This window comes from Poecilia reticulata, chromosome 19, assembly GCF_904066995.2.
Source record: "Poecilia reticulata chromosome 19, P_reticulata-male-v2, whole genome shotgun sequence".
In the NCBI taxonomy this organism is placed as follows: domain Eukaryota; kingdom Metazoa; phylum Chordata; class Actinopteri; order Cyprinodontiformes; family Poeciliidae; genus Poecilia; species Poecilia reticulata.
The window spans coordinates 19,508,707-19,518,572 of NC_088848.1; the positions used below are offsets into that span (position 1 = coordinate 19,508,707).

The following is a 9,866-nucleotide window of genomic DNA, read 5'->3' on the forward strand; positions in this document are numbered from 1 at the left end:
AATCTGTGGTTGACTTGCAAAATCAGCAAAATGAGAATCTTCATCATAGAAAATGAATGAGTCTGACTTAAAACATCAGAGCTCACAGCGTCACTAAGTTTGGTAAAGGCTCATTGATTAATTTAGTTAATTCAGGTTTTATTCATTAAATTGCACCTGAATTCATCCCAGTTACCTCCAAATCCTCAGAAGGTAACACCTCTATACGAAATAAGTTTTTGTTTGTGAATTTAACTCTGCTCTGCTGTGTTTGCCAAAGGTTTCGCAAAGTGATCTTTGGTCCATGTGACTCCATCAGGTATGGATTATCAATCATTCTTGACGCTGCAGCATTCCAGAATGAAAGCTCAGCGGATCAGAGATGAGTTTAGGCGCTTTGGTGGTTTGTGTTTTAGCTGTGAAATTCCTAGAGATTTTGAGATTGATGGGTTTTTTTTTGTTGCTTTTTTTTCCACTACTGATTACCTAACAGTTCTGGATTGAAGCAAACATCCTGATGAACCCAGCCTCTGGAATACTTCAGCCACTTCAGGGTCATTCTAGTTTTTGAAGTGGAAACAAAACATGTTGCTCCATTTGTGCCTTTGCTGTACTCTGTAATCGCATTTCCAAGCATAATCTCCCGCTTTTCAAAACTATTCGACGCTAGCTCGCTTCCTTCGCTTTGTTCCAATAACAACGCCATGGGAAATGAGTAATGGTTATTTGTGGATGAATCAATTTAGCCAGGAATGTTTGAATAATTTTCCACACACCCACTCAACTGATTCTCATCAGACTCTGGCTGGCTTGGGCCCATTTTTCATCGAAACAGGCCAGAGCTGACATTTTTACAAAATAAACAGCGAAGCAGCAGGAAGAAAAAAAGAATTTCATTGTTTTTTTTCCCCCCCGCATACAATTTTCTGTAGCTAACAACGTCCTGCCTTCTGACTTTTGTTAAACTTTCACGTTTTGTCACATTACATTACGTATTTTAATATTTTATATGATAGGCCAACACATTGTGAAATAGGAGAAAAACAACATGCTCTCAACCGTTCTTACCAATAAAAATCTGAACAGTGTGGCATGCAAATATTGTATCTGCTCTTCACCTGAAGTGGCTTCTTTTGCAAAAATGACCGAAGCTCATTTCTATTTAGCGGAAAGACATTTTTTTAAGTTTTACCACAGTTTCTCAATTGGATTTAGGTCTGGACTTTGACTAAGATGCTATTTTTTGTTCTAATGCCATTAGCTAAACATCCATCGCAATCAGGGACATGCACAGATATACGATACGTGGCGATGGAGCACCAGCTATTCTTCCTCTGGAGAAAAATAGTGCCGTTTTGCAATCTTTTTTTCTTTTTTTACAGTGTATTGTGTGTGATCTGTCATGATCCGTGTTTCTGTGTGTTTATTTTTGAGGTTTTTTTCTGTGTGATCCTGTTCCCTGCTGTGAGTCTCTGCGTCGTCCCCGTTGATTGATCCCAGCTGTGTCTCGTTCCTGTGATTTCCCTCCCATTGTATTTAGTCCAGTGGTTCTTAACCTGGGTTCGATCGAACCCCAGGGGTTCGGTGAATCGGTCTCAGGGTTTCGGAGGAGCCTCTGCCGCGGAGGTAAAGACACACTTGTGTAAAGTCGTGATGACGCCCCGCTTTGCCATCACTTGCGCCAGAGGATCACTTTACATTGCTTAGCTAATCAGTGCTGCGGAGGAGCCCTGATTGAAGGAGCTCCACTCTCAGCATGGATTTGAACTTTTATCTATAATTACTTCAGCAAAGCTCACAGTTTTTACCAAATTCTATTGTCTAAATCTGTTCCTTAGTCGCATCTTTTCGGGGTTGCTACTGCCTCTAGTGGTGTGGGGGTGGTAACACAACTAATATAATTACATTACTAAATCATAATACCGCAAAGTCTTTTATGTGTCGGGGGGTTGGAATAAGAAGGGTTCGGTGAATGCGCATATGCAACTGGGGGTTCGGTACCTCAAAAAAGGTTGAGAACCACTGATTTAGTCCCACCTGTTGTCTGTGTCCCTCGTCGGGTCCTTGTCTTACGTCGTCTCACGTACGTCTATGTCAGTTGTCGTCTTGGTCGCACGTAGGTTTTCTGCTCTCCAGTAGAACTGAGAAGTCCTGGTTAGCTGAGCTCTCTTTTCAGCCCTGTGTCAGCGCTACCGGTATTTAGCTGTGTGCTAAATTCTCTGCCGTGTCGCCTGGGTTGACTGTATGAGCTTCTTCACCATTAAACTCTTCATCATCATCATTACCTGGGTTTCTGCATCTCTCCTCACCACCTCAACCCCTCCTTTTGACATGATCCATGGTAGCATTTTTGATTTAAAAGCCTGTATTACCAGTGCTGCACATTTTTGTAATTTTGCCCAAAAAAATGACAAATGTTCAGCGTAAAGGCTGCTGCTTACACTGGGAGAAGGCAGAGGAACTTGATTCTTTCACAGTCTTATGTTATACTGCCACGACATAATGATAATTTTCACAAACATGTAAAAAAAAAAAAAAAAAAATTAACTTTTAAAAAAAAAAAAGTTCCACACTGCAGCAGCAACATGCTGCATGACTCCAGTCGTCAACAGTTCTACTGAACAACACAGGAAGCCCGGGTGAATCAACATGCAAATGTTGAGGCCAAGAAATGTGGGAGTCAGCTGGCACAACACCAGATGGAACACACACACACACACACACAGCGAGGCCTATTCCTTTTACCAGGATCTTGTCTCCACAGCGACTGAAGACAAAAAAAAAACGGGGCCCTCACCACAGCTGGTCTGTCTAAACAGACTGGGGGGGAACGGACTGTGAATGAGAGTTTAGATGTACACACTGACAGAGGGTGAGGAGGAGGGAGTGAGAGACGAAATAAACATAAGAGAGGGAGAGAAGTCTGGAGGCCCCGAAAAAAAAAAAAAAAAAGGAGGAGTTACACAAACCTCTGAAGAGAGGAGGAGAAAGTAAACGTGGTGAGCTGCTGCAGGAGGAGCAAACAACTCCTGGTCCTCTGAAAGAGTCACATTACTTCTAAACGTCCAGAGCTGAGGCAGGCAAGCAGATGAAGGGGCTTCAGACCAGCAACAACAATCTTCTGAAATACTAAAAACAACAAAACTGACAGGAGGGTGTGATGACTTCACTTCTCCTTTAATTAAAAGAAAAAAGAGGATCCTGTCTCATTTGAAGACGTTCACAGCACAGGTAAGAACAGTTTCTCTCTCTCTCTCTCTCTCTCTTCTGGTGTCAACCTGAAACTTCCCAAAACTATTTCCACACATGCTCACACGCCCCCCCCCCCCCCCTTCCCCCTTGAAAAAAAGGGGATTCTTTACGGGTGGAGTTGTTAGGAGTAGCATGTGGAAGCAGTCGCTCCAAAGAAGGTGATGTTTTGGTTCTTTGCTGCTCGTGAAACGTAACATGGGGGGGGGGGGGAGATGCGGAGGGACAAAGAAGGCTGTGCGTTCTTCAGCCTCCCTCTGACAGGTGGCGGAGAGCTCAATCAGCTGGAGAGCCTTCTGAAAAGATCCACAACATCTACTCTCAGCGTAGGTGAATGTAAACGCAGAAATGTGGTGGAAGACAGAAAGCAATTTCCCCTTGGAGATCAGTAAAGTGCATTCTATTCTACTCTAGTTATCCGTTATTTAGGGAAATGCTGCAAACTAGTTAAGAGTTAAAGGTTGAAGTCACACAGCCATTAAAAACATTCTCAGTGTGCAGACTGGATTGCCAGCAGTTCTAAACCAGTCCAACTATGAAAGAGGCACTGTGGTTAAAGTAAAAAAAAAAAAAAAAATCTAAGATCAGATATGAAAGTCTGGTGTCACTTCCTGCAGTGATAAAAAGCGTGAACACATTGCACATCAGTGAGACGAGATAAACTAGTTTTAAGGTTCTAACCCTAACCCTAGTTGTGTAGTGAAGCTGTCCGAAAAGCTTTTGTTCCGGCGTATAAAAAAATAAACAAACGCTTTGATTTTAAATTATTAAAATCAAAGTGTGGGGAGTGAGAGTATGAATATTTTTGAGCACTCCGCTATTTACGCTGACCTTAGGTACTTCGTCGCTTAAGGAACTGTTTCCATAGCAACCCAAGCACTGCGCATGGATTTTCGGGTACAGTAACTTCTTTTTTTTTTAATACTACTTTTTAAGTAAACGACATAAATGTGTGATATAAAAAGTTACGTAGGCCTCTTGAATTAGCTTTAAATTTTTCCTTTATAAGTTTAAACGGTAGAGAAGTAGGTAGCTACTTGTTTGGAGCAGTAGGAAAACAAAACCGCGAAGCAAGTTAGCAAAATGTTTGCGACCGGTAGCGTTGGCTGAAGGTCTTAGCTTTTATAAATTAGTTTAAAAATAAGAAATATGACGGAAGCTTAATAAATATATTTCACTTTCTGAAATTATCAACAAAAATAAATATAGCCCAACTATACTCCAAAGCTGATAACTCTGAATTTAGTCTATACTGAAACACAAAAGCTAAGTCGTTTTATTTATTTATTTTTTTTTTAGGGGTAAAAAAAGTACATGACAAAGTATTACTTATCTTTCTTCTATATACTTTTTTTTTAGTAGATTTGCTGCTGCCATGTTTGTGCTCATTCTTATGTTGTATGACCCAGTTATTGCCAAAGCTTCTACTGGCCTGGTTTTCTGGCTGCAAACCAAGCCCTGAGCGTCACTCTTCCACCTCTATGCCTGACAGTGTCAGTGGGGGTGAAGGTGGTGACAGCTATAGGAGTTCGCCCCACAACCAGTGGATTGTTAGTTCAGTCCAAAGAAGCAAACCATCAAAACTCACGCTTTTAAAGAGATTGTCACACCTGGTCATGATCAAATCATGATACTTGAATATGAGTCAGTAATCATATTTATATGGCCAGCTAGTGCTTACACAGTGTTTAAGACAATCCAGATTGTTTTTATGTGTTGTTTCACAATGGTGGAAGAACCTACCAATCACTGGCAGAACCATGCCTATCTTCAAGAAACGTTTGACAACTCAGCTTTTCTGATTGCATTGGGATAAAAGCGTTTGCCAAATACAAAAACAGACAATAAACACATTTAATGTATGCTCTCTATGTGAAGAACATTGCAGTATTGTCAGATTTTTCAGTATCTGATGTTCTGTTCATTAATTGGAGACATGCCAACTTTGAAATCTGGTGAATTCTATAAATATCCTAATGTCTTCATTGATCACCGCACACGCTCGCCCATTCAGAGTCTGTTCGTGGTGACGCCTGTCACCAGCGTCCTGTTCTGTTACGATTTCAGTTCTCTGTGCCCTAACCTCCTATGCGGCCTGTCTCGTATGAGACTGTGAGGTCTCACCCACAGGCAGCTGCTGCAGTGATGATGAGAGGCCTCACACGTGAAATGCCAGGCCTGGAATAGTTAGGTCTGTTTATAGCTGGACTGAACATCCAGATTCTGCAGTACGCGTAACAAGTGAGGGCATACGTTGCTGTGTGAACATGTGGATCTTGTGAGCCTACTCCCACTCATAAAGGTAGTGAGTTAGCAGAGTGGGGTTGTATATAATGAGAGGGTACTCGAGGTATTTAGAGATCTGGGCCCCTTGATATTGCAAAGAAGGATTGGTAATTTCAGGGTGTATCCTCAGTGAAACATTCATCCTCAACGTCATCCTGTCTTCTTTTTTAGGAGTTAAACTTTCTACAGAAGCCATCTTCTTTGAACCTCCAAGCCAAGCTATTTCTGTTTTGACTGACATCGCGTGGATCGATAGGCTATCATGGATGCCAAACAGGAGTTTTCAGGCATCCTGCAACGGGTGTGGTCCAAGCTCCTGAGTCTTCCACAAGCAACTCCACTGGAAAGTGGAGCCTTTTCCATCCTCGTACTCTTTATTGGTAAGTTACGTCTGTCATCTGTGCAACAGATTATACTTCTTAGCACAACACTTTGATTAATGTAACTATCCAGGTTTAGGCTTAAGGGTAAATCCTTTACCACATAGGTCCGGGTTGCCCACATGCCCACAAAACAGAAGTTATAGTGTTTGGATCTAAAAAGGAACAATCTAGAGTCAACACAGTGCTTCAATTATTACTGCTAGAAACTAGCAACCAGACCAGAAAATTGGGGGTAGTTATGGACTCTCACCTGAACCTTCAGAGCCACATAGACAGTTACAAATTCAGCCTGCTACCACCTGAAGAAGATTTCCAGGATTAAAGACTAAACCTCCCACATGTTTAGAAATGCTTTTGCACCATAATAGATGGAGCATTGACCAAAATATTTTAATGTACATTGATGATTTGGCACTTGACAAAATAGAATGTCTGTTACTGGTTGTCACAATTGTTGGCTACATTATGTTTTTATGACGTCAAGCACTTTAAACTCCACCATTCCTGAAATGTGCTACACAAATAAACTTGATTGACTGACTGATGCGCGTCCAAACCAATCTTTGCATAAAACACACATGCCGACAGCTTTAAATGCGAGTTTCTCCAATGACTTGTGCCGACCTGACTTGTGCCTATCTGCCTCCTGTTTGTCATTGCAGTCACAGTCCTTTTCTTGATGCTGCTCTCCTGCTTTCACTGCTGCTGCTGCGGCAAACCAAAATACCAGGGCTCGAGAGTTCAGCCTTTTGAATCCGTCTGATCTGGTAAAAGAAAGCGGGACTTGTCTGCAGAATCCACAGCACATCACACCCTGTACCCTTTTGGTCTGTTACACCACCACCATGACAGAAGCTCTTGAATCAAGGTTACAGAAGAGGGGAATAAATCTTTTGAGTGTCACTGGTTTGCTTGGATTGATCAAGTGGGTGTTAAAATGGGGATGAACCAGAGGAACGATGGAACTTAGTGTTGGGACGTATCCAGTTCTGAGCGACAAACTGCATCAGCATCCTGGGACCGGGAGACGTCGGAATCCACACAGATCCGCAGAGTGGCATGCCTCATGAAAAAGCATTACAGAGCGGGACAATAAAGCACTGTGTGGCAGCGTTTTGGGCATGAAAAGACTCAATAAAAGCTTCTTTGTGCTCCAGTTAAACAGATACTGATGTGGTACAAGTGCAGTTCTTTGGTGCCCAGTCGACATTCATTCATTCATTGTGCTGTGACTGTGAGAAATATAGAAAGATTGCATTTTAGTATAAATTGGAAGTTAATGTCAAAGGGAGCCAATTTTTGTATAAAAAATAAAAAAGACAGAGCGCCCTCTGCTGGCTTTTTAAGGGTGTTTTTATTTTTTTTGTACAAATTGTGCCACAAAAAAGGAAAACCTGAGCCGTTTATTGTTTAACCTTTTTGTATAGATAGAGGTAAAACAAAGATGCTGTCACATGTGGCGGTTCTCCTATAAGTAATTGCAATAAATGTGTATGTTTCAACGATGTAAACTCTTGATTTGTCATAAAGCAGCATGTAAAAATAACTTTTTAAATTATATTATAGCAACTGAATGTCGTGTTCTAATTTTAACACGTAAGGGAACGACCATGTTGCTATCAGAGAAGTGTTGTCCCGCTGCTGCGTGCGTACCTTATCATGACATTCCTCCTTTGTTTAAACATTACCCAGAAGCAGTTGTTTCTACTACGTCGTACCCACATTAGACAGAAAAGTATCCTGTCCCCAAAGCAGAGCAGGAGCAGTTTGGATCTACAGAATGCCTCATCAAAGTCAAAGCAGATTGGTACGTTAGAGTTTGTGTGAAAGGTCTAGCTGCTTCGTGTGACCCAGAATAAGAGTTATTTTCCTGTATGTTCAGTTTGTTGGGAGCAACTGAGCCGTGACAGGATCCTATTAACAGGAAATGGCGACCGTGAGGTGAGTTTAAAAGAGGAAGGCGGTGAGTTATGGTGATTTTAACGTGAAAATTTGTATTATCTATTCTAGAAACATCTTTCTAGCCTTACAATATATGATTATGAACCCTTTGCGGCATATTAAATGCATGTATATGTATTGACATCCCATGAAGTTTTTCACTCTTTGTCACGTTACAATCACAAATGTCAATGTAGCTTGTAGGGATTTTATGTGATAGACCAACATGAATGAATATATAATAATGAATTGTGATATGCAGAATTTGCTTTCGATGCAATGGCAACATGCCAGTCTATTGGGGCATGTCCTTATTAGTTTGATCATTCAACAACACTAAAATATTTGAAGGTGGTTTAACTTGAAAGTGAAAGTTCACCTGCTGCCTTGAAAATGCAACTTAAGTCAACAAGAAAATTGTTTTGGTTTTAACTCAGAGATTAAAGTTCATGAAGTTGATTTAACAACAAGAGATTAGTTGTCTAAACATTGTGTTTTAAGTTCATTCATCTTGAATATAGATTTTTACACTTAATGCAGAAATTTAAACCAAATAATTATTTCACAACATGCAAGGAAAAAACTGCCCACACCTGGTGAAAGAGCACAAATTTGACTTAAAGAAGATAGTAGACACAACTAAATGCGACTCAAATGTTTTACAGTGAATGGTCAAACTGTTTAATATCCGATCTGAGATTAAACAGCTTAATCTCAGACTGGATGAATAGTATCTGCGAACATCAATGTCCAAATCAAGCAACAGATTCTTAGGTGGATTTAAGTCCAAACTTTGACTGGATCATTCTAACACATGAATATGGAACATTTTAGCAGGCTAGTAGTTACTAAGATTGGGCGACTTCTGACAATTACTCAAACTGGATTTCATTTAGGGGTATCAGAGGGAAGGGCACATTGTGGGCATTGGAGTAGCAAATAAAATTCCAATAAAACTGTTAAGCTGACTATCTCTCACTCTGATTTCTTGTGTGGTTTATTCGTCTCCCCTGCAGTCTGGCTGAAAACCAGAAGCCCACCGGCTCCCCCAACGAGCTGGTGGACTGGTTCCTGCATCATCTGCAGCTGGACCCATGGATGGTGGGCGGCTTTGTGGTCATCGGGTTGTTCGTACTGGGAATTCTGTCTCTGCTGCTCTTTGCTCTCCTGTACGGATGCTGCAGAAGCTCAACATCACCAAAACAAAAGAAGAGGAAACCGAAGAAGAACTCAGAGAATGCAGTGATTTAGACTCATGCACATATTTAAACACACTTAAAACAGATTTTGGTGTCACTTTTAAGTCAGAGTCACAATGTTTAGACAGTCTGTCAAATAAAAGTTCAAAATATGTACCTAAAATGTTAGTTTTTTATTTGCACTGATCTTATTACAAGAATGGTGAGATCATCAAAAGCAAGTTCCTTGAATCTTTCCAAATGGATTTTGCAAGTCACTTTAAAAACACTATCCTTACTGTGAAACATGGTGGTGACAGCATCATGCTGTGGTGATGCTTCCCCTCACCTAGGACTGGGAAGTAGAAAGATGCAGGTAAACAGAGCAATCATGGATATTCACCTTGTAGCAGGGTGACTTCAAACACATGATGCTTTGTGTTAATCTATCACAATCAGTCTTATTAAAGTATATTAAAGTTTATGACTGTATGTAGCCTAATGAAAAATAAATCAAGGCTTAAGAGTTGTTTTCCAAGGCACTGTATTTTAAGAGCAATTATAATAAAGATGTTTTATGATTCATAAATTTGCCGTTTGCTTTTAGAAGTCAAAACAGCTAGCACTGCTTTATGTTCTAATAATATTGCATTGTTACTATGTAGCTTGGATGCTAAACCTTAAAATTAATGTTAATACAGATATGGACGCATAATTTGTGTTACACATTTCAATATTATACATTTTCTGTAAATAGTAACATAAATACATAAATTCTATTCTATAGTTTTCACAGCGCGACGCCGACGTAGCGATAGACGACAAAGAACTACATTTCCCAGTGTCGGTT

At 40.5% G+C, this 9,866-nt stretch overlaps 1 long non-coding RNA gene across 1 annotated transcript; it reads left to right on the forward strand.

Moving 5' to 3' along the window:
• The first annotated feature begins 3,853 nt into the window (after positions 1-3,853).
• On the forward strand, positions 3,854-9,836 carry LOC145549134 (uncharacterized). The gene is made up of 5 exons (XR_014085099.1): positions 3,854-4,125; positions 5,686-5,894; positions 6,560-7,704; positions 7,780-7,838; positions 8,855-9,836. It is a non-coding gene; the product is annotated as an uncharacterized LOC145549134 (long non-coding RNA).
• The last annotated feature ends 30 nt before the right edge of the window (positions 9,837-9,866 follow it).